Here is a 24,405-nt window from a genome sequence, read left to right as displayed (position 1 = left end):
AGCTCATTTCAGACTCCTGACTTCAGAGGTGTAGCAAAAAAAAATCTGTTGTTGTAAACCATCAAGTGTGTCATAACTTGTTACAGTAGCAATAGAAGACTAATCCAAAATGTTTTAATTGTAAAGAGAGATTTTTCTGATGAAGACCTGATTTCAAAGAATATGGTCTATTTCTCCAAAGGCACCTGCCAAAACTCTTCAAGCAACAACAACAACAACAGAGTAGACCATTATGCCAATATGGAATAACATCTAATATATTTGTATGGATCATTTAAATATTTATAAAATAAAATATGTATGTTATGAATTTAAATAGATGCATACTTATGACAGAAAATATATTTATAAACATATATTTTACTTTTATAAATATACCCTGACATGAAAATGAGTCAAGTACAAAATTCATATATAAATAAAAGACTCCGAGACATACCCACTTTGAATGTTTAATTGTGTCTCAAAATTAGCATGTTAAATTGAAATTGCAATCCTTCCCCTTACATAGTCTGACCTATCTTCTCTATCTTAAATATCACTGGTATTGTCCCCCAGTAAGCTTGACCAAAACCCTAGAAAATTATCTTTGATTTCCTCTTATTCTTTCCCACTTCACAGTCAAATGTCACCAAATCCTACCAGACAGGTTTCCAAATATATGCCAGATATGACCGCTCCTTTTACCTCCAAATTACCACCATAGTATAAGTTAAGATAATTTACTAACTGCACTATTATTATTCTCTCACCATTATTGTTTCTCTCCTTGGCCTATACATTTTAGTTATACAGTAGTTGGAATATAGGCTGCTGTTTTTAAATTTAAATATTACTATTCTGGTTAAAACCCTCTGATGCCTTATGTTAGAATAAAAGATAAATTTACCACCATGGCTTTCACTCAAAATTGTAATGTTTGAATAATGAATTTTTTTATCTCTCCCACTAGAATTGAGCTCTCTGAGGGAAGAAATATTGTATCTTTAATTTTTTTTCATTATTTTCTCAATAGCACTTAGTATAAGACAAATAGGGATTTCAATAAATAATAGTAATTAATAAATATTTGTTGAATATTGAATATACTGTTAAGAGGTGAAATGAAAGTGCAGAAAATGTGTATAACTTGGGTTCAATAAACTGTTTATCTGTATATGCACACACATATATAGATTTTGAGTTATTAAAATAAATACATGCTTAAAATTTATTTACTGATACCTTTGCTAAAATTTTAATCCTATGAAAGTAGGGATATATTTCTGTTTCGTGTGATATATCTCAAATTCTAAAAATAAATCTAGAACCTAGTGAATGCTCAATAATAATTTTGGCAAATGAATAAATGGATGAATGAATATATGTATACATGCCCACATTTTTTGTACATAGACATTGTAAGAGTTACATCTTGCTGCTGTAACTAATTACCAAAACCTTAGTGGCTTAAAACAACACAAATTTACGTTGTTATCATGGAGGAGATCAAAAGTCAATAACTGGTTCCACTGGGCTAAAATCAAGGAGTTGGTCAGGCTCCATCTTTTCTGGAAGCTCCAGTGAAGAATAATTGCCTTTTTCAGCTTCTAGACACTACCTACATTCCTTGGCTGGTGGCCATTGCCTTTGCCATCAAAGCAGCATCATAACATCTTACAGTTCTTTTTTTTTTTTTTTTTTTGAAATGGAGTCTTGCTCTGTCACCAGGCTGGAGTGCAGTGGCATGATCTTGGCTCACTGCCACCTCTTCCTCCCGGGTTCAAGTGATTCTCCTGCCTCAGCCTCCCAAGTAGCGGAGACTACAGGCACAGGCCACCACATCCAGCTAATTTTTGTATTTTTAGTAGAGATAGGGTTTCACCATATTGGTGGGGATGGTCTTGCTCTCCTGACCTCGTGAAATGCCCACCTGGGCCTCCAAAAGTGCTAAGATTACAGGCATGAGCCACTGCACCCAGCCCTTACAGTTCTCTTGACTTTGACCACTGTGCCCCCCTTTTCTCCATGTAATGTAATTGTCCCTTCAAATAAAATATGCCCACCTGGAAAGTCCAAGATAATCTCTTTATTTTAAAGTCAACTGATTAGCAATCTGAATTTCATCTCTAATCTTATTTGCCCCTTTCCAGGTAACATAATGTATTCATAGGTTCCGGACATTAGCACATGCACATTTTGGGAAGAATGTTAATCTGTGCACCGTAGACATTTTCTAAACATATAAACTGAAAGTTACCTACAGAGTTTGACTATGGGAAAAGTGGTGAATATCCACAATTGAAGGGAAGTTAGTTAATGGTACAGACCGCTGACTTCAAAACATGGTGCCTAGAGCGGCAGTAGCATTATCAGCCGAGAACTTAGGAAAAGTGCAAATTCTTAGACCGCACCCATACCTACTGAATTAAAAACTCTTGCGTTTGGGCTCAGCAATCTGTTTTTTAAAAGCTCTGCAGATGGTATGGATTCTTGCTAAAGTTTAAGAATCACTGGATCATACTACTCCATACCTGGTTTTTATACTAACGTATCATTATTTACATTTAAATGAATAAAGTGTTTTAGTAAGACGGCATTCATTCAATTTACACAAAATATGTTTTTTAAAGAAGTATTACATGTTTGTAGGGCCAAGTAACATTAATAGCATAAACAGGTATAAAAGAATATGCATGCCCAATATTAGTAATTACAAAAGTTATTTCAAATAGATATAAATTGAGGTAATTTAAAATCAATGATCTCTAGCCTTGGTAAAACTTGATTATTTATTTATAGTTGCAATTGAAAATATATTAAAGTTCATTTCTTTAGTCCTAAATTAATTACACAATCTTAATTTCTGTATTTGAAGATCTATGAAAAAATTTTAAGCTTATTTTAAAAAATAATATAAGCAACATTGAAATTTTAATTATTCTTACCAAATGTAGCCTTCTCATTTTATATATTTATCTTAATTATCATAAATTTACTAAGGAACATAACTACAAGGTTTTAATGCCTTAAAAGGCCTTAAAACTGAACATAAAATCCATAAATCCATTGCCTTTTTAGCTATGACTCTGGATCACGGCCACATTAACCATGGTAAGGCAGAAAGAAATGCTGCGGGTTCAGGAAAAAGAGGAAATAGTTCAATGATTAGCTGTCATCTCTTCCACCATCTACCAAATATCTGCTTCAGTGATCTTTTCACCTATTCAATTCAGTGACTTATCCCAAGAGGACATAACTTTAGGTCCAATACAAAAATGTCATCCAATCCTAGATTGAGAATCTGTCACCAATGCCCACTTCTCTCCACTATGCCTGTTTTGTCTCTGTAGCATCTGAAGACCTAAGGAGAAAAATATATCTACCCCACTGTCCGTTCTCACACGGCTATGAAGAAATACTCAAGACTGGGTAATTTATAAAGAAAAGAGGTTTGATTGACTCACAGTTCTGCATGGCTGGGAAGGCCTCAAGAAACTTACAATCATGGCAGAAGGCAAAGGGGAAGAAAGGCACTTTCTTCACAGAGCAGCAGGAAGGAGAAGTGTTGAGCAAAGGGGGAAAAGCCCCTTATAAAGCCATCAGATCTCATGAGAACTCATTCACTATCATGAGAACAGCATGGGAGTAACCGGCCCCATGATTCAATTACCTCCCACTGGGTCCCTCCCATGACACATGAGGATTATAGGAACTACAACTCAAGATGAGATTTGGGTGGGGGCACAAAGCCTAATCATATCACCCACCTCCACACCTGAACACAAACATACACACACACACTTTCTCTGTCTCTCTCTTTCTCACTTTTCAATTACCAGCAGAAACCAAATAGAAGAAGAAGAGGAAGGCAAAGGAAGAGGAGGAGGAAGAGAAAAGGAGGAAAGGGAAAGGAGAAAGGAGGAGGTGGGGAGCAGGAGGAGAATTGGAATCACACAGTGCTCATCATGAATAGCAATGATGAAATCCTGCTGAGTTAGGATTGAGAGATCCTTCCACCAAGCAGGCATGGAGAGTTGTAGGGAGGGGATTGAGGGGATATGCTTCATGATTAGATCCTAATGCTCATTTCTGGGAAGAAAACTCTTGTTCATTGATTTCCAGGAATCCTGATTCAGCAACCTATAGTATATTCTTATCTAATATTCCTCATGGCTATGCCTGAAGTAAGCTGCACAGCTTACACTCTTTTCCTCCTTCTGCAAAAGTGGGGACACAAAAAATCTCTTGAACAGCAAAAGTCTTTTGGAAGTGATGTTTTCTAGACAATAGAATTGCCTCAACTAAAGAGCACTAATGTGTCTCACTTAAATAATTCTTTCTTGCAATAATCATACCCAAAGTCTCTGCCCTGACCCTGACATATATATAATGCCTCAGTCTGCTTTATTTTATTGTTCCATGACCTAGGCTTATCTCTCAACTTAATGGTGTAAAACTTAGGGTCATTTGAAATAATAAGCTTGTGTGTAATCCCATCTTTGTTGCAGGGCTGAATACTGTGATAGATTTATAAAGAAAAAAAAGGTGGGGAGCAGTGACTCACACCTGTAATCCTAGCACTTTGGAAGGCCGAGGCAGGCAGATCACCTGAGGTCAGGAGTTTGAGACCAGCCGGGCCAACATGGAGAAACCCTGTTTCCACTAAACATACAAAAATTAGCCAGGCGCCTGTAATCCCAGCTACTCCAGAGGCTGAGGTCGGAGAATCACTTGATTCCGGAAGGCAGAGGTTGCAGTGAGCCGAGATCGCGCCACTTCACTCCAGCCTGGGCGAAACAGCAAAACTCTGTCTCAAAAATAAATAAATAAATAAATAAATAAATAACAAGATCACAATTCTTTACCTAAATCTTATTCACACACTTGGCAATATAACTTAGAATTTCCTCCCATTAAGAGATGTGCATTCCCTGGGATCTGAACTGGCCTTGTGAATTGCTTTGGCTGGTGGAATGCAGTGGAAGAGTAAACATGTCAGTTCCGAGCTTAAGCTTTCAGAGGCTTTGTCTGTCTCTCTGTCTTCTGTTTTTCTCCCTCTCTATCTCTATCCATCTCTCCCTTTCGCTCTCCTTCAAAACCCTGTTGCCATCATGTGTGAACAAGCTTGGGTTAATCTGCTAGATATTTTAAAATACATGTTCCAGACTTGACCTTTGTCCCAACTGTTGGCAGGTCAACCACCAAAATACGGGGCCATTCTAGCCTAGCCAAGCCCTGGCCAATGTGTCAGTCAACTTCAAATTCATAAGATAACCCTGCTGAGATAACCCACACCTTACGCAGATCAACAGGCTCACATAGTTGACCTACAGATTTATAGCCATAAAAAGGGTATATTATTTTAAGTCACTACATTTTGTGGTGGCTTGTTACGTAATCAATAAGTAATTGATACAGTTCTTTAGTAATGGGTGTATACCTTCAGGTTTCATATCAGATTTATTTCTTGTGCTTTGGACTCAAATTTTGGACTTTGGAATCTGCTTCACCAGAGTTGACCAGAAAAATAAAAAAACCACTCCAGCTCTAGAATTTTTGAGCAGGAGGGGTTTTCCATATTAATGAAAAGGTACTTACAAAAGCATGAATTTTCTGAAAGAAGTAAGTCAGAAAAGGATGTTTCAGTTTTATCAGTGGTTTTCTCTAGGAACCAGAGAAAACAACTTGTATTAATGACCATATTCTGAATATATGTATGTATACATGTACATACTATATATATTTTTTTACAAGCAATAACATGTCAAGCAAATGCATGTTGTAATAATGCTAAGGCAATAATATTACTAGAAAATATATCTACTAGGAAATTCAGGCAAATAAACAAATGTAATATCTTTAGTAAGACAAACATTTTTGTTCCAATATGAATAAAATTAAAAAATCACTAATTTGTAAATATTTGATTACAATAAGTCTACTTGCAGTGGTAAAGGACTTAAAGGACACAGATACTAAATTCATCTATCTAGTGTCAAATATGTGTAAGTTACATCCTCTGAGTACTATCTTGCATTGTGGTTTGTTAAAAAGTGGAAATAAAAGCAACTAACTTTCAATAGTGACCCAGTAAAATAGTAATGTCTATCATTTTTATTGAATTGACAGGTGTTTTATTGCAATGACTAAATCAGTTGGCTATTTCATAATCAGTTATAAACAGACTGAAACGATGTTTACATTCAATCAGAGGAAACTTTTCAGTGCAATTCTGTGAGTAAAAGTTATTACAATTTTATTAAAGATGACATTATGATAAGAGTTTAGGCAATTTAGTCAAGGTCAAGATATGAAACAAAAAATACATAGACAGATAAACAACTTTGGTATTCACAGACTATTATTATTAAAATGGCGCTATAATTTTCACAAATGTGATCAGATGATATATCATTTTAGCTTGTATCTTATTATAGAAATTAAGGAAATATTTATAATCTCTCTCTTCCTCTCCTTAATGTCACTCTTCATGGATGTAGCTACATCCTTCTTATTTATATTCCTTAAAGTACACCAACATCACTATTATCACAGTTATTTGTTACAAAATGACATTTTTCCAATTGTGGTCCTTTTAATGTGCTCTCATCTCAAAATTATTTCAAAATTGAAATTTTGTAGTTAAATTTCAGTGACAAAATAAAAGTCAACGATGAACTAAAAGTAATCAAGATTCATAAAATAATAATAGGTACATGCAACATATTATAATTTATAAATAAGTTGCACAGAAACCTATCTGTATTTTAAACTGCATGAAACATTCATCTCTGATTACTAAATACTATCACAGATATTTCTTATTTAGCATATATGATATTGAACAGATTATAATAGGATTGTTTCAGTTTTGCTCATGTCAGGTATTAAACCTGAACCTGATCTCCTGATTCAGCTGGGGCGTCCATAAATAATACTGATGAAGGTGTCATATTGCTAGAGGAAACCACATACATGCAAATACTTGTTGACAAAATATGAGGTTAGAAAAAACTTGCTGGTTTAATTAGCCAAGAACACAAATGCACATGTGAGTAAAAGTAGAAACAAGGGCCATAACCAGTGCAGTGCATCAGGCCCTCCCGTGAACCTCAGTATCCCTAATATGAACATGTGTCTGCAAAAAGGAGGGTCTTGTTGGATACCTAATCTTCTTTTTGACCATAAGAAGTATTTTCTGTCTGTCTCTCAATCTCTTCAAGTATATATGTTTATATATATTATTATATATAATTTACATACAATTATATATAAAGAGATGTAGTTATATAATTATATAATATATAATTGAAAACATAATCACATATAGTTTAAATATATAAATATATATTATTAAATTTTAAGTATAAATATGTATTCTATATAATTACAATTATGTATAAGTACAGATTTATATATTTATACTATATATCAATTTATAAATAATTTATATATGTAAATTTTACATATACATTTTATTTATATAAATGTTTATATAAATATGTACATAAATACTATAAATATAATCTATAAATTTTTATATAAGTAAAAAAATATATATTTTTTGAGATGGAGTATCTCTCCATCACCCAGGCTGGAGTGCAGTGGCACGATCTCAGCTCACTGCAACCTCTGCCTCCCGGGTTCAAGCGATTCTCCTGCCTCAGCCTCCCAAAAAAATATAATTTTTTTTTAGAGCTAGTGTCTCAATATGTTGGCCAGGCTGGAGTACAGTGTCTATTCACAAGGTGTGACCACAGCTTACTATAGTCTTAAACGCCTGGCTTCCAACAATCCTTCCACCTCACACTTCTGAGTAGCCAGGACTACAGGCATGCACCACTGCCCCCGGTGTTTAATTTTATTTTATACACTTTTTTTGTGACAGGGTTCTACTCTGTCACCTAGGCTGCAGTGCAGTGGTGACATCATGGCTCACTGCAGTCTCAATCTCCCCGGGCACAGGAGATTCTCCCACCTCAGTCTCGTGAGTAGCTAAGACTACAGGTGTGCACCTCCACACCTGGCTAATTTTTTTATTCCTTGTAGAGATGGGGTTTTGTCATGTTGCCTAGGTTGATCTTGAACTCCTGGGCTTAAGATATCCACCCACCTGGCACTCCCAAATTGCTAGGATTACAGGAATGAGCCAGGACACCTGGTCCTAAAAATTTTTATAATACTTTTATTGAAATATAATCCCAAACCATGAAATTCACCACCCCAGCTCTATTCTCTCCAACTATTAATCCTAGACAACCACTATTTTTCTATTTCTATATAATATATGTCTATTTTGGACATTTCATATACTGCATTTAAAATCACATAATATGTAGACTTTTATAAATGACTTCTTTTACTTAGCATAATGTTTTCAAGGTTCATCCATGTTCTAGTATGTATCATTACTTTATTTCATTTTATTGACTAATAATATTCCATTGTATGTATACACAAATTTTATTTATTCACTCATCCATTGACAGATATTTGAGGAATTTCTAATTTTGGGCTATTTTGAATAAAACTTCTATGGACACTAGTGTACAAGTTTTTGTGTTGATGTATGCTTTTCTTTCCCTTGGGTGTATACCTGGGAGTGGAATTGGTAGATCACAGGGTAACTGTCTTAATCCATTTGTGTTTCTATAAAGGAATACCTGAGGCTGGGTAATTTATGAAAAAAAAGTTTTATTTGGTTCATGATTCTGCAGGCTGGAAGACTGGGCATCTAGTGAGTGCCTCAGGCTGCTTCTACACATTGCAGAAGGTGAAGGGGCAGGGCCAGTGTGCAGAGATCACATAACAAGAGAAGAAGCAAGAGAGAGACTAGGGAGGTGCCAGGTTCTTTCTAACAACTGGCTCTTGCAGGAACTAATAAAGTGAGAACTCACTCACTACCAAGCCATTCCAGAGGTTATCCACCACCATGACCCAAACACCTCCAATTAGGCCCCACCCACAGTACTGAGGATCAACTTTCAACCTGAGATTTGAAAAGGACCAATAAATCATATCTAAACTATAGCACTAACTCTTTGTTTAACTCTTTGATTAACTGTCCAACTATTTTCCAAAGTAGCTGCATCATTTTATATTTCTAACAGCAATGTATGAAAGTTAAAAGCTTTATACACCCTCAACAATACTGGTTATTGTTTGTCTTTTTGATCATAGCCATCCTAGTAGGTGTGGAGTGGTACCTCACTGTGAAATTGTTTTGAATCTCCCTAAATGTCAATGATATTCAGCAGTATTTTGTGTGCCTGTTGACCACTTTTGTATCTTCTTTGGATAAATGTCTATCCAGATTATTTTTCCATTTTTTATTAGGTTGTATTTTTGTTATTGTGTTATGAGTTTTTCTGTATCTTCAAGATACAAATCATGTATTAGATATATAATTTGCAGATGTTTTTTCCCATTCTATAAGTTGTCTTTTAACTTTGTTGATAGTATCCTTTGAAGTACAAAAAAAATAATTTTTTTTATGTGTCTCTTTTACTTTTGATGTCAAACTATAACAGCTTTGCCAAACCTAAGGTCACAAATGTTACTCCTATATTTTCCTCTGAGGGTTGTATAGTTTTAGATCATACATTTAGGTCAGTGATCCATTATGAGGCAACTTTTGTATATGGTGTGAGGTATGGGTCCAAGTTTATTTATTACATAGATTATCTTATTACTTTTTTTTTTTTTTTTGAGACAGACTCACTCTGTTGCCAGGGCTGGAGTACAGGGGCACAATTATAGCTCACTGCAGCCTTGATCTCCCAGGTCGAAGTGATCTTCTCACTTCAATCTGTCTAGTAGCTGGTATTACAGGCATGTGCCACCATGACAGGCTAATTTTTTTTTTTTTTTTTTTTTTTTTTTTTTTTTTTTTTTTTTTTTTTTTTTGTAGAGACAAGGTTTTTTTTGTTGTTGTTGCCTAGGCTGATCTCCTGAGCTCAAGCTATCCTTCCTCCTGGGCCTCCCAAAATGCCAGGATTACAGGCGTTAGCCATTGTGTCCGGCCTTAGTACCTTTTTAAAATAATCAACTAATCATAAACATGAGAGTGTATTACTTGACACTCAATTCTATCCCATGGATCTATACGTCTATACTTATGCAAGTGCCATACTGTATTAATTACTGCAGTATAATAGAAAATTTTGAAATTAAGAAGCATTAAGTCCTCCAAATTTGTTATTTTTCAAGATTGCTTTGACTATTCTGAGTTTCTTGTTTTCTCATATCAATTTTAGAATCATCTCAATTTCTGAAAAGAATCCTACTGGGATTAGGTTTATGATTGCATTGAATCTGTAGATCAGTTTGGGAAATAGCGCCATCTTAACAAAATAAAGTCTTTCAAACCATGAATGGATAATACGTTTTTATTCTTTTAGATTGACTGCAATTTATTTCAAAATGTTTTGTAAATTTTAGACTGTAAATTTGGTACTTCCCTTGCTAAATTTATTCCTATGTTTTTTTTCTTTTGATGCAATTGCAGGTAAATGGCATTGCTATTATAACTTCATTTTGATATTGTTCATTGCTAATGTTTAGAAATGTCATGGTTTTTTAATATTGATCTGCGTTCTGCATACTTGGTGAACTCATTTATTGATACTAATCAGTTATTTTTGTTTTTAAGTTAATAGATTTTATTTTTAGAGCTGTTTTCTATTTATAGAAAAATTGAGCAGAAAGCACACAGAGTTCTCACCCACTTTCTCACCCACTCTATTACCCACCAATTGCTAACATCTTGCATTGGTGTGGTACATTCGTTACAATTGATGAACCAATATTGACATATTATTGTTAACTAAATTTCATGATTTACATTAGGGTTCAGTCTTTGTATTGTATAGTTCTAGAGATTTTGCCAAATGCATAATGGCTTGTATCCAACATTAGAATATCATACAGAATAGTATTATTCACCTAAAAATTTCCTAGGCACAACCACCTTCCTATCCACTCTTGTCAACCACTGATCTGTTGAATGTCTCTATAGTTTTGACTTTTCTAGAATGTCATATTGTTAGAAGCAAACATTATGTAGCCTCTTCATACTGACTTGTTTTGCTTAGCAATCTGTTTTTAAAGCTCCTCCATGTCTTTTCCTGGCTTGAAAACTCATTATTTTTTAACATCGAATAGATGCAGCACAGTTTATTCATTGACTCACTTGCTGAAGAACCTTTCCAAGTTTTGGAATTACGAATAAAGCTGCTATACATATTCATGTGTTACTCTTTGTGCGGATGTGAGTTTTTAACTCATTTGGATAAATAGCTAAAAGCACATTTCCTGAATCATATGTTAAGACTACATTTAGCTTTAAAAGAAACTGCCAAACTGTCTTCTAAAATGGCTGTATCATTTTGCATTCTCACCAGGACAAAATGAGAGTCCCCATTGCTTCACATCCTTGATAGAATTTGGCATTGTTAGCATTTTGAATTTTATCTACTCTAATAGGTAGAAAAGTATCTCATTCCTGTTTTAATTTGTAATTCCCTATGACATATGGTACTGAATATCTTTTTATATGCTTACTTGCATCTGTGTATCTTCTCTGATGGGATGTCTGTTCAGATATTTTTCCCACTTTGTAATTGGGATGTTTGTTTTCTTGTTGTTAAGTTTTGAAAGTGTTTCCTTTATATAATATATTGGACACAATCCTTTATCACATCTAGGTTTTGAAAAGATTTTTCCTAATCTGTGTCTTGCCTTTTCACTCTCTTAGCTATGTCTTTCACAGAGCGGAAGACTTAAATTTTCATGAAGACCAATTTATCAATACTTTTTGTGATGGATTTTGCTATTGTTTTTATGTATGAAATCTTTTTTTGCCACATTCAAGGTCACTGACCTTTTCTCCTGTTACCTTCTAGAAGTTTTATAGTTTTGTATGTTACATTTAGGTTTATGATTCCTTTTGATTTCATTTTTATGAAATATCTAATGTCTATGTAGAATCTTTTTTTTTTTTTTGAGACGGAGTCTTGCTCTGTCGCCCAGGCTGGAGTGCAGTGGTGTGATCTCGGCTCACTGCAAGCTCTGCCTCCTGGGTTCACACCATTCTCCTGCCTCAGCCTCTGGAGTAGCTGGGTCTACAGGGACCCGCCACCAAGCCCGGCTAATTTTTTGTATTTTTAGTAAAGCCAGGGTTTCACCATGTTAGCCAGGATGGTTTTGATCTGCTAACCTCGTGATCTGCCGTCCTTGGCCTCCTAAAGTGCTGGGAGTACAGGCATGAGCCACCGTGCCCTGCTGAATCATTTTTTTTTTTTTTTTTTTTTTGCACATGGATGTACACTTGTTTCAGCATCATTGTTAAAAAGACTATCCTTTCTGCATTGAATTTCCTTTACTCTTTTGTCAAAGATCAATTGACTGTATTCATCTGGGTCTATTTCCGTGCTCTTTATTCTGTTCCTCTGACTTACCTATCTGTTCTTTCACCAATACCACACTGTCTTGATTATTGTAGCTTTGTTGTAAGACTTGAAGTTGGGTAATATTAGTCCTCCTACATTATCTTCTTCAAAGTTGTTTTGGCTTTCCTTGGTGTTTCCTTTCCATATAAGCTTTAGAATAAGTTTGTTGATAACCAAAATTAATTTACTGAGATTTCAATAAGGATTAAATGGAGTCTATTGATTGAGAAAAACTGATGTCTTAATAATATTGAGCCTTCCTATGCATCAATGCCGTTTCGTTTAGTTAGACCTTTCTTGAATTCCCTCATTTGAGTTGTATAGGTTTTTCTAATATGTATATAGTGCATATTTTATTATATTTAGAACGAAGTATTTCACTTTTTGCTGCTACATTAAATGGTGGTGTGATTTTTATTATTTTCAAATTTCAGTTATTTATTCATGGTATATAGGAAAGTATTTTACTTTTATATATTAACCTTATATCCAGCAACTTTAACCTCTTATTCATTCTAGAAGGGTTTTGTTGTTGTTGTTGCTGTTGTTGTTGTTGATTCTTTGGAATTTTCCACATAGACAGTTAGTCATGTCATCTGTGAACAAAAACAATTTTACTTCATTTTTCCTTAGTCTATATACCTTGTATATTCTTCTCTTATTGCGTTAGCCAGGATTTTATTATAATGTGCAATAAAAGTGGTAAGAGAAGGCATTCTTGGATTGTTCTTTATCTTAGGGTGAAAGCACCTAGTTTCTCACCATTAAGTATAAAATCAGGTATAGATTATTTTAGTTGCTCTTTATCAAGTTAATAAAGTTGTTTTCTATTTCTGGGTTGCTGAGATTTTTTGCAGGGGGTGTTTTGTTTTGTTTTCTTGTGAATATATGTTGGATTTTGTCAAATGCTTTCCAAAAATCTATTAATAGGATCTTGTGAAATTTTCTTCTTTAGCCTTTTGACACGATAGACATTTATGAATTTTCTAATGTTGAAAAAGCCTGGAATAAATTCCAGCTGCTCATTGTGTATAATTATTTTTCATACGCTTTTGAATTTGCTTTACTGATATTTTATTGAGCAATTTTGCATCTGCGTTTATGAGAGATATAAGTCTTTAGATTTTCTTTTTGCTGATGTATTTGGTTTTGGCATTAGGGTAATACAGCTGACTCTTGAACAACACAAGAGTTGAGGATGCTGATCCTCAAACAGTCAAAAATTTTTGAATAATTTTGACTCACCAAAACTTAACTACAAATAGCCCACTGCTACTGATAACATAAACAGTCAATTAAAACATATTTTATATTGTATGTTATATGTATTATATTCTGTCTTTTTACAATAAAGTAATCTAAGAAAAAGAGAAGATTATTCAGAAAATCCAAAGGAAGAGAAAATTTGTGACTTTTCATTAAGTGGAAGTGGATCATCACAGAGGTCTTTATCCTCATCATTTTCATGTTGAGTAGGTTGAAAAAGAGAAAAAAGAGTTATTTGTCTTACTGTCTCAGGGGTAGCAGAGGTGGGAGAAGCGGAAGACGTGGGAGAGGAGGCAGGAGAGGCTGGCGCACTTGGTGTAACTTTATGGAAATACATCGTAATTTCTGTTTGACAGTTTTGCTTTTTATTTTTCTAAAAATATTTTTGGCTGGATGCAGTGGTTCAGGCCGGTAATCCCAGCAGTTTGAGAGGTGGAGGCGGGTGGATCATTTGAGGTCAGGAGTTCTAAACCAGCCTGGGCAACATGATGAAACCCTATCTCTACTAAAAGTACAAAAATTAGCCAGGCATGGTGGTGGGCACCTGTTATCCCAGCCACTTGGGAGACTGAGGCAGGACAATCACTTGAGGTGGGGAGGTGGAGGTTGCAGTGAGCTGAGATCACGCCACTACACTCCAGCCTGGGTGACAGAGCAAGACTCAGAAAAAAAAAAAAAAGGCACAAAACATTCTACATGGTGCCCATTCTTTTCCCCCCATTTGCTTTAGTTTCAGCATCAGGGTCTAAGCTGTAAAAGAAGTTAAAAGCGGTCCTGAATAATCAGAACACTTCTGCCAGATTGTCTCACATCAGTTTGTTTTCTGGCCCTGCTTCTTCTACGTCGTCTTCCTCATTGTGTAGCATTGGTTTGGAAGTGCTCATCTCTATCAAGTCATCTGTTAATTCCTCTTGTGTGGTATCAATAAGCTCTTGAATTTCACCATGATCCATATCTTGAAACCCTTCATACCCACCCAACCTTTTTTTTTTTTTTTGCCAAATACAGACTCATTTTCATGATTTCCTTTATTGGTTCTGTCCTAAATCCTGTGAATTTTTCCATAGTATTGACAATTTTTTTCTATAAAGTACCTTTTTATAAAGTCCTTATGACCCCCTGATCTAGAGACTGAAGTAGAGACTTTGTGTTTGAGGCAATTAGACCACTTAGACGCCTTTGCTGTTGAACTCATGGTGTTCTGGGTGGCCAGAGGCATTGTCCAATATCAAAAGAACTTTAAAAGGCAGTCCCTTACTAACAAAATGCTTCCTAACTTCCGGGACAAGGCATAAATAGAAACAATCCAGAAAAAGATTCTCATTGTCCAGGCCTTCCTCTTGCACAACCAAAAGACTGGCAGCTGGGGTTTATGTTTTCCCTTCAAGCCTGGGGTTAGCAGCTTTGTAGGTAAGGGCCATCCTGATCATAAACCTGACTGCATTTGCACAAAACAGTAGAGTTAGCTTATCCCTTCCTGCCTCAAATCCTGGTGTTCACTTCTCTTCCTTATTAATACATGTCCTTTGTGGCATTTTTTCCAGAATAGAGCACTTTTGTCTGTGTGTTCAAAACCTGTTCAGTCAGATATATTTTCTTCTCAGTGATTTTCTTAATGGCATCTGGAATGTGTCTGCTGCCTCTTAGTTTTCAGAACCTGCTTCTCCCGTTATCTTGACATTTTTTAAGCCAAAGCTTTTTTCTTAAATTATGAAACCATCCGTGTTGGCATTAAATTCTCCAGCTTAAGATTCGTCGTCTTCTTTTTTCTTTGTCATATAATGACTTTGCTTTTTCTCGAATCATATTAGAGTCTATAGATATGTCTTTCTTACAGCAATCCTGCACCCACATAAAGGCTGCATTTTCAATATGCTATAAAAAGGGATTCCATTAAAAGTGCACGGTTTTTTTGTTTGCTGGAATAGCTACAACAATGGCTTCACAAATTTTCTTTTTCACTTTTTATGATGGTCCTTACACTGGATTCCTTTATTTTGAAAGGGTGGCCATCTCAGCTGCAGACTTCAATCTACAGTACATACCAAACAATTCAATGTTTTTCTTGTAGTGTCAGGACTTTTCTCTTCTTCTTGGGAGCACTTCCAGTATCACTAGTGACACTTTGTATGGGTCTCATGGTATTATTCAAGGTTTATGGTATTACACTAAGCCAGATGAAAAATACATACAAGAACCATAAGAGGTCACTTTTTATGCAATTCAAAATTTACCGGAGAGAGGAACTGCTCACATGGCAGTTAATTAGCTTCACATGGCATATCAGGCCTCTACTGGCAACACTTGAGCTCAGCACAGGAGCAACAAGAGGTGGCTACAAAATGATTACAGAAGTACAGCATGTATAACTGTTAATTGTATGCAGTTATGATTTATTACAGTAACTTTATGTTTGTTTACATTTCTCAGGACTGAAAATGGCACTATGTACAAGTCTGTGTTTGTGTGTGCATCTCGATAAATTTTAACTTTTTATAATAGACGTGTGTAATTGTTATGGTAGTAAATGGTAGACTAGTATCTACATACATTCTATACACTTATGACATACTTAACAATTCCTTAATCTTTTGGTGTTTCTAGGCTACTTGGTTCATCTGAGTTTTTTAAATTGTCCCAAATCTCCAAAACATTTTTCAATGTATTTAGTGAAAAAAATCTGCATATGAATGCAATTCAAATTCATGTTGTTCGTTAATTTTACTTTCCTCATACAATGAGTTAGAAAGCACTTCCTGTATTTCTCTTTTCTGAAACAGATTTCAGAAAATTTGTAGCATTTTTTCCTGAAATTTTGGTAGAATTCACCAGTGAACCCATCTGAGCTTGGTGCTTTCCATTTGTTGAAGTTCAATTTCTTTAGTAGATACAGGTCTATTCTAATTATCTATTTGTCTTTGTGTCAGTCTGAGTAGATTGTGTCCTTCAAAGACTTCGTCTGTTTTATCCAAATTATTAAATTTGTGGACATAGAGTTGTTCATAATATTATCTTTATTATTAATATAATGTCTATTATTATGTGTTTATTAATATTAACATTAATATTAATATTGTTTTTAATATTATGTCTTTATTATCCCATTAATATCTATGAAATCAGCAATAATGGCCCCTCTTTCATTTCTGATATTGATTATGCACTGTATAGCAATGTTGCAGTCAATGATGGATTATATATGTAACAGTGGTCTCATAAGATTATATACTGTTTTTTACTGTAACTTTTCTATGCTTAATGTATTTAGATAAACAAATAGTTATCATTGTGTTACAGTCATCACAGTATTCAGTAGAGTAACAGGTTTTACAGGCTTGTATCAGAGAAGCAATGAGCTTTACCACATAGCCTAGGTATGTAGTAGGCTGTGCTATCCAGACTTGTGTAAGTGTGTGCACTCTATGATATTCACACAATAATAAAAGTGCCTAATGATGTATTTCTCAGAATGTATTCCCATTGTTAAGTGATGCATGACTGTATTAGTAACTTGTGTCTTCTTCTTCTTCTCTTGGCTAGCCTGCTGAGGGTTTATCCATTTTATTGATCTTTTTGAGAAACTAACTTTTGATTTCATTGATTTTCTCTATTGTTTTTCTGTTTTCAGTTTTATTGATTTCTGCTCTGAGTTTTATTATTTATTTCCTTTTGTTTGCTTTGGATCTAATTTCCTCTTCTTTTTCTAGTTTCTTAATATGAAAGCTTTGATTATTGATTTTAGATGTTCCTTCTTTTCGAGTGCATTCAATGCCACAAATTTCCCTCTAATCACTGTTTTTGCTGCATCCTACAAGTGCAGATAGGTTGTATTTTAATTTTAATTTAGTTTTAAACTCTTTAAAAAATTTCCCTAGAATCTTCTTATTTGACCAATCTGCCCTTTAGTGTGTGTTGTGTAATCTCCAAATATTTTGGGATATTTCCTGCTATATTTATTTAATTGTTTCACTTTAATTCCATTGTGGTGATGGTATACTTTGATGTCTCTACTGTTACATTTGTTAAGGTGTGTTTTATTTCACAGAATGTGGTCTATTTTGGTGAATGTACCATGAGGCTTAAGGAGAATGTGCACTCTACCATTGTTTACGATTACCAAAGAGAATATAAATATGTATTTAGTCTTTTCTTTTATTAATAGATTTCTTAAAATTGTATAAAAGAATGTGTATTAGGCAATTGCAGGGCAAATAAATGCACAAGAATAAATGAAAACAACAAGAAATGGTAAAATAAAGGTTAATGTAACAAAACCTGTAAATGTACATTGCTCTCCTTTGTTCTCTCATCTTCTTTAGTAGACATAAAACTATATAAATAAAAATTATAACAATTTATTGTGAGTGTAGAAGTGATATATGTGACAATAATAGCATAAAATGTGAAAAGATGTAATAGAGCAGCACGAGGGAGACGTTGCTACCTCACTGGAATTTAGTTTCTATAAATCAGTCTTTAATTGCTTGCTGACTGCCAGATTGTTTCCAATAATGCCTTGTGGCATACATTTCTCCAGTCTGACTTGATCAAATTTGGGCTCTTTTGCAGGAATAGTTTCACTGGCCAGCCTATGTAGTGTATTCTGATGCAAGGAAGGCTTTCCTTGGCTGCCTCTTCTCCTAGTTCACTATTGTGAAACAGATAGTTTTACAATTTAGCTTGTCACCTTCTAGGAGCTACCAGCCTCCTCTTAATTGTTTATCACCAAAATGTTCATTGTTTTCTAGAGCACCCTTGGGCTTAAGCTTCCCCATACTCTTTTATGAAGTCTGTTATTTTGAGGAGAGATTCACAATTTATGTCTTATGATCTGCTACTCCCTCTGGGAAAAATCTCTAAGCCACTTCCCTGGAACTAGAAGTTGGCCAATGGGCTGCTTCTCTCAGAGGAACTATCCTGTTTTATGAAAAGGGTGCTGGGTGGGGGCCGTAGCCTCTGGTCGTGGCTAGTGTGGAACCACTGCCCTACAAGCTGGGACAAGGGCAGAAGAGACCCCCAGATTCTCAGCCTGCCATGCCTAAGGTGGAGCATCCACCTTTGGGTGGATCAGGACTGGGTGGAAAAGGAAGTCTCATAACTCTAGGCCACCCTTGCCTGGATTTTAGCCTTTGATAAACAGAGCATGGTGGGGGATGGGAAATGCTGAAGATCTGCCCATACAGGGACTCTATGGTAGCATTGACTGTGAACTATGGGGCAGGGGGAAGAGTTTCCTCTTCTTGACCACGTGTGCTAGATCAGAGCATCCATCAGTCTGAGCTAGGGAGTAGAGGGAAGGAGCATACTGTGGCTTCAGTGACACAGAGTCTCACTGTTATTACTGAGATGTATTAGACTTTTTTAAATGAATGTTTCATCACTTGCTGTGTGCCCGTAGGACAATTTCCAGAGACTTTAAATGGTGGTTGTTTTTATAATTTCCACTGTTTGTAGTGATTTCACTAGGGATCTATTCTGCAGATGTCCTCATGCTGCCATTCAGCATGTTAAATATTTTTATATTATAATTTTATATAATTCATTTCAAATAAATTAACAGGTAATGTTCTATTGTGTCCTTAAGCATAGTAACTTCTTCCCTTGTGGGTAGATGGCATGGGAAAGGCAGAGTTAGTGTTTAGGTGCCTTGAACAGAACAAGTGCCTTCTGGGTTCCAGATTCAATGAGATCTTACTCCCTGACAAATAGTGTTAGCTTTCATTTGTACACCTTCTTTAATATATCTGCTGATTGAGAAGTTGGGTAAAATTGTACTTCCTCAATGCCTGCTCTGTGTGGGACATTACATGTCCCAACTGTTTTGATATCCCTTGGTAGGTAAATAGGAGAACTAATCTATATATATAGTGAGATTTATCCTGTTAAGGGTCTTAGACCATTTAGCCATATCTCATCTAAATCATAGAACACAGCTTCTCAAATATTTCACTAAATCCCTAAATAATTCATTTCCAAATCCTTTGGTATTATTATTTTAATTTTTTATCTTGACACTACTCACTATTCATCTTGGAGCATTATTAAAAAAAATATCGCTTACAATAATAATAGCTAAACTCTTTCATTCCACTTTTAAGTTACCAAACTGAAATAGAGTTACAGGGAAAGTTCATGGTTTTTAAAAAAACAAAGTCCTCAGTACCTCTGCGGCTCCTGTAATTTTTCCCGAGACAAGTTATGACTGCAAAGCTCTATTTCTCCCAAAATGATCTCAATTATATGGCTCATTAAGAGGTGGGCATTTTGTCAGTATAAAGATACTGTGCTTAAGCTACCCAATGCTTAATAGTGCTTCTTAACAGATATTCATTACACATTTACCAAATGAATGAATAATCGTTAACTAAAACTGTTTCAATGAAAGGAAGTAGAAAAGTATGGTATATGCATCTTAAAAACTTGGAGGTGGTTTTCTTGATATAATAAAGAGCAAACTGAAACAAATAAAGAACAGACTTCAATGATGCTTTCCTTTTGTGAAGCAAGAGTCTGACTGGGTAGTAAATGAAGGAAACCTAGAAGGACTCCACTCATATTCCAAGCTGACTGAAGAAAAACGTAATTGAAGTAGATGGAGGTGTCATCCAAAAGACCCCCAGGATGACTAAATAGCAGAAAATAGGGTTTTTTAGGTGATAACAGTTTGCAAACCAGGAAGAGAACATCTCCATTGAGTACTAAAGGTGTTATCTCTTCAAAGAGGAAAGACACAGGTTGGTTTTTGCCTCACAGGGCTTCTGTTACACAATAAGGTCATACATATTCAGCAGGTTTGGGGGAAAATCTTTACATATTTATGAGGTGAGCTGAGCACATGTGCAATAGATAAACATATATGTAACATATATTCCATGTTCACTTTAACGTGGGGTTTTGACACTAAAATGAGGTAGAATTTGGCTCTTTATGTTCAAAGGACTATAGGACACAAAGACAGTTTGTGCAAAGTCTCTATAAGCTGGCTAAACCTGGCTTGATGTCTACAGTTGCTTATCAGGAAAGAATGCTTGTAAGGCCAGCGGCTGTTCAATCATAGCTATATTGTTCTGAGTTCAAAACCAGAGTTTGGAAGGGGCTGACAATTTTCCTGATAGCTCCTATTGTTAGGGAGCTTAGTAAAAGTGTGTTTTTTCCTGTAGCTGTAGGGATTTAGGAAGTTGCCATGCCAGCTGGGGCATGAACCCTTGACCTGTAGGCAACTTCTGTTTTTGCAATTTTAGATTTCATAGTAGTTGATAAAGTGGCAACTATTTTGGTCTCTCAGATCAAAGAGGCAATATATAAGTTTCACCAGTGCCTCCAGAGATCCACTGCACCACAGTGTAAGTGCAATGAATAATGGTGCAATGCATCCTCTGCTGTTCCTTAACAACTGGGTCCCTCAGGCACAACACACCATTGCCTTAACTGGCCCTCCATCACAGCTACCATGCAGTCAAGGTTCATAGTCACTGCTACCTGCAAAAAGCTCTGCTATGGCATCGAAATGTCCTTCTACAACTCTCTCCAAATCCAGACTTGACTATTCTCCAATTTATTAATCTTTAGGTTGTAGAATGTCTGTATTAGCAAAGTAAAAAAAGAGTAAGATGACTGTCTCCTCTCTTTTACTCATATTGACCTTAACTATTTTTTCAGCTTTTTATGTGATTTCTGAAACATACCATTATAGTTTCCTACTCTATGGTAAACACAAGAAAAAAAAATCCTAAATAAATGTAAAGACATTAAAGTAAAAATTAAGGTAACCACTAAGAAATTGTTGCCTATTACAGGCTAAATTTTGTGTTACCGTTTCCTCATTCATATATTGAAGCCCTAACCCCCAATATCTTCAATGTATTTGAAGATGTGGTCTTTAAAGAGCTGATTAAGTTAAATTGGGTTTTTAGGGTGGACTCTAATGCAATATAACTGGCATCCTTACAAGAAAAGGTGATTAGGGCACAGACACACACACAGAGGGATGTCCACGTAGATACACAAGAAGATGGCCATATGCAAGCCAAGGAGAGAAGTCTCAGAGGAAACCAAAACTGCTGATACCTTGGTCTCTCAGCTGTAGCCTCTGGAGTTGTAAGAAAATACATTTCCATTGTCTTAGTCACCCAGTCTGTGTTATTTTGTTATGGCAGCCCTAGAAAACTAATATACTACCAATGTTTGCCTTTGAAATAGAAGTACAAGTGTACAATCCTTGTTTTCAAAACTCTTGGGATCTAGTGTAATTTGCAGTTATTTATTTTTTGTATTTTGGAATGTGTGTTATTTATTATGTAAAACTCCATCAGTGGACTGGGGTAATATCATGTAATCAAACTCGTGAGGATTCTGCAGGGAAATGTATGACTACACACACTAAGGGGAAAATATACAATACACATAGCTTCACATAAGCTCAGGTCAAGATTTGGTACCAAACAACTGGTCACAAACCAAAACAGATAACCATGGATTGACCTTCCACATTTTCTTTACCCCATTCCTAAAATAAATATTAGAATTGGGTAGGACCCCTTGATAAGGAGAGGTTGTCTATTGAGTAAATTATTTTATAAGGTGAATGTTTAATGGCATTTTGGTTTGTTTTTTAGACTGCTTCTAAATGTCAAAATACCAGTCAGTACATCCTTGATATAGGCTACTTTGCTGATATGAAGAAATCTCAGTGATATGCCCCTCCCCCAAACCTGTGTATCTAGAAATACTAATATACCTTGACAAGGTGTACTCACTGAAACTTTAAGTGAAGTCAGGTTTTTAAACATTTCTCATTCAGTGGTAGATTCAACTCTTTTTTTTTTTTTTTTTTTTTTTTTTGGAGACAGAGTCTCTCTCTTTTGCCAGGCTGGAGTACAATGGCACGATCTCAGCTCACTGCAGCCTCTGCCTCCTGGCTTCGAGCAATTCTTGTGCCTCAGCCTCTAGAGTAGTTGGCATTACAGGCACCCACCACCACACCCAGCTAATTTTATATTTTTAGTAGAGATGGGGTTTCGCCATGTTGGCCAGGCTGGTCTCAAACTCCTGACCTCAGGGGATCCACCCACTTCGGCCTCCCAAAGTGTTGAGATTACAGGTGTGAGCCACCGCACCCAGCCTAGACTCAACTGTTTGTGTCTAGTTATCTTTGGTTAATTGTGGACGATAAGTTTTATTGTGATTTGATTTTTTTTAATGTTTGCTACCCTTATATTCTGAACAGTAGGACCAGAGATCAAGATTTCATGATAAGAAGGCAGTAGGCATAGGATATTTAGTACCAATTGCCAGCATGTCTTGCCCAGTGAGAATACTTTCTTGTATTAACCACACATAGTCATTCACTGAAAGGAAAAGGAATATGCAGATTCTCATGAAGCAACAAGAATTCTCACCCAGCTAAATCTCCTTCCAATTACCTTGTTGATACGGTAAATTGAGAGTGTAATTCTGACCATCAGGGTGCTGTCAGGGATTGTTTCTGGTAGGAGTTCCTGTGCACCATTGAAAACCCTGTGGATACAAACTCATGGAGATAGGTCAGAGTGCAGAAGTATCAGTGATCAGCCCTCCAGGGGCGACCAATCTACATTCTTTGATTGATTGTTTTCACTCCCCACAATAAGAATTCCAGCCTTGGGAGGAAAAAAATATATATAATGATCTCTCTCTTGGGAGGGGTCTGTGTTTCTAAGACAACAGTGTTTTAAATTAAATGCAGATTATTGTACCAGGTTTAACAGTCACCCTCCTCTCAAACCTCACATCCACAGGAATCTCAATATGTGATCTCATTTGGAAATTGTGTTTTTGCATCTCTAGTTAGTTAAGGTTATTTTAGATTAGAATGGATGACTGGTATCCTTATAAAAGGGCAATGTCAAGACCCACACACAAAGAGAAGAACAGCATGTGATGACACAGACAGAAATTAAACTGACTGAGCTACATGCCAAGGAAATCCAAGGATTGCTGGCAACCACCAGAAGCTAGAAGTGAGACAAGGAACAGGTTCTCCCTGAGTCTCCACAAGGAAGCCACTCTGCCAACACCTTTGATTTCAGACTTCTAGCAGCCTGACCTGTGAAAGAAGACTTTGCTGTTGTTTTAAGCCATCCAGTTTGTGGAATTTTTTTAGGGCAGCTCTAGAGAACCATAAATAATTTCATCCTACTTTATGGTAAGCACAGGGGAAAAAATGCTGAATAAATGTAAAGATATTAAAGTAAAAATTAAGGTAACCACTAAGGAATTGTTGTCTATTAGGGGCTAAATTTTGTGTTACCCTTTCCTTATTCATATGTTGAAGTCCTAACCCCCAATACCTTCAATGTATTTGAAAGTGTGGTCTTCAAAGAGGTGATTAAGTTAAATGGGGTTCTTAGGGTAAACTCTAATGCAGTATAACTGGTGTTAGAGGAAGAATTCCAATCAGTTTTCAACTAAAATATAGTGAAATAGTCTTTGAGTCTTTATAGTTTCCAACAACATTAGTTTATTAATAACTTTAGGACAATAAGAAAAATCTAATGAAGTGTCCGCCTTCAGCTTTTGGGAGGAAAAATAAATAAATAAAAAAGTTCCTGGCTGTGATTTTCCCTGTACTCTTCACTGAGCAAAGTCATGCCCTCACCTTAGTCTATTTCACTCTCTTGGTTCTCCCCTGGCCCACTAAATCCTGTCCTGCCTACTTTGGAGTTTTTTT

Source organism: Pongo pygmaeus, chromosome 3 (assembly GCF_028885625.2).
Source record: "Pongo pygmaeus isolate AG05252 chromosome 3, NHGRI_mPonPyg2-v2.0_pri, whole genome shotgun sequence".
NCBI classification, from domain to species: Eukaryota; Metazoa; Chordata; class Mammalia; order Primates; family Hominidae; genus Pongo; species Pongo pygmaeus.
The sequence above is the reverse complement of the archived record's forward strand: the minus strand, read 5'-3'. Positions refer to the sequence as shown.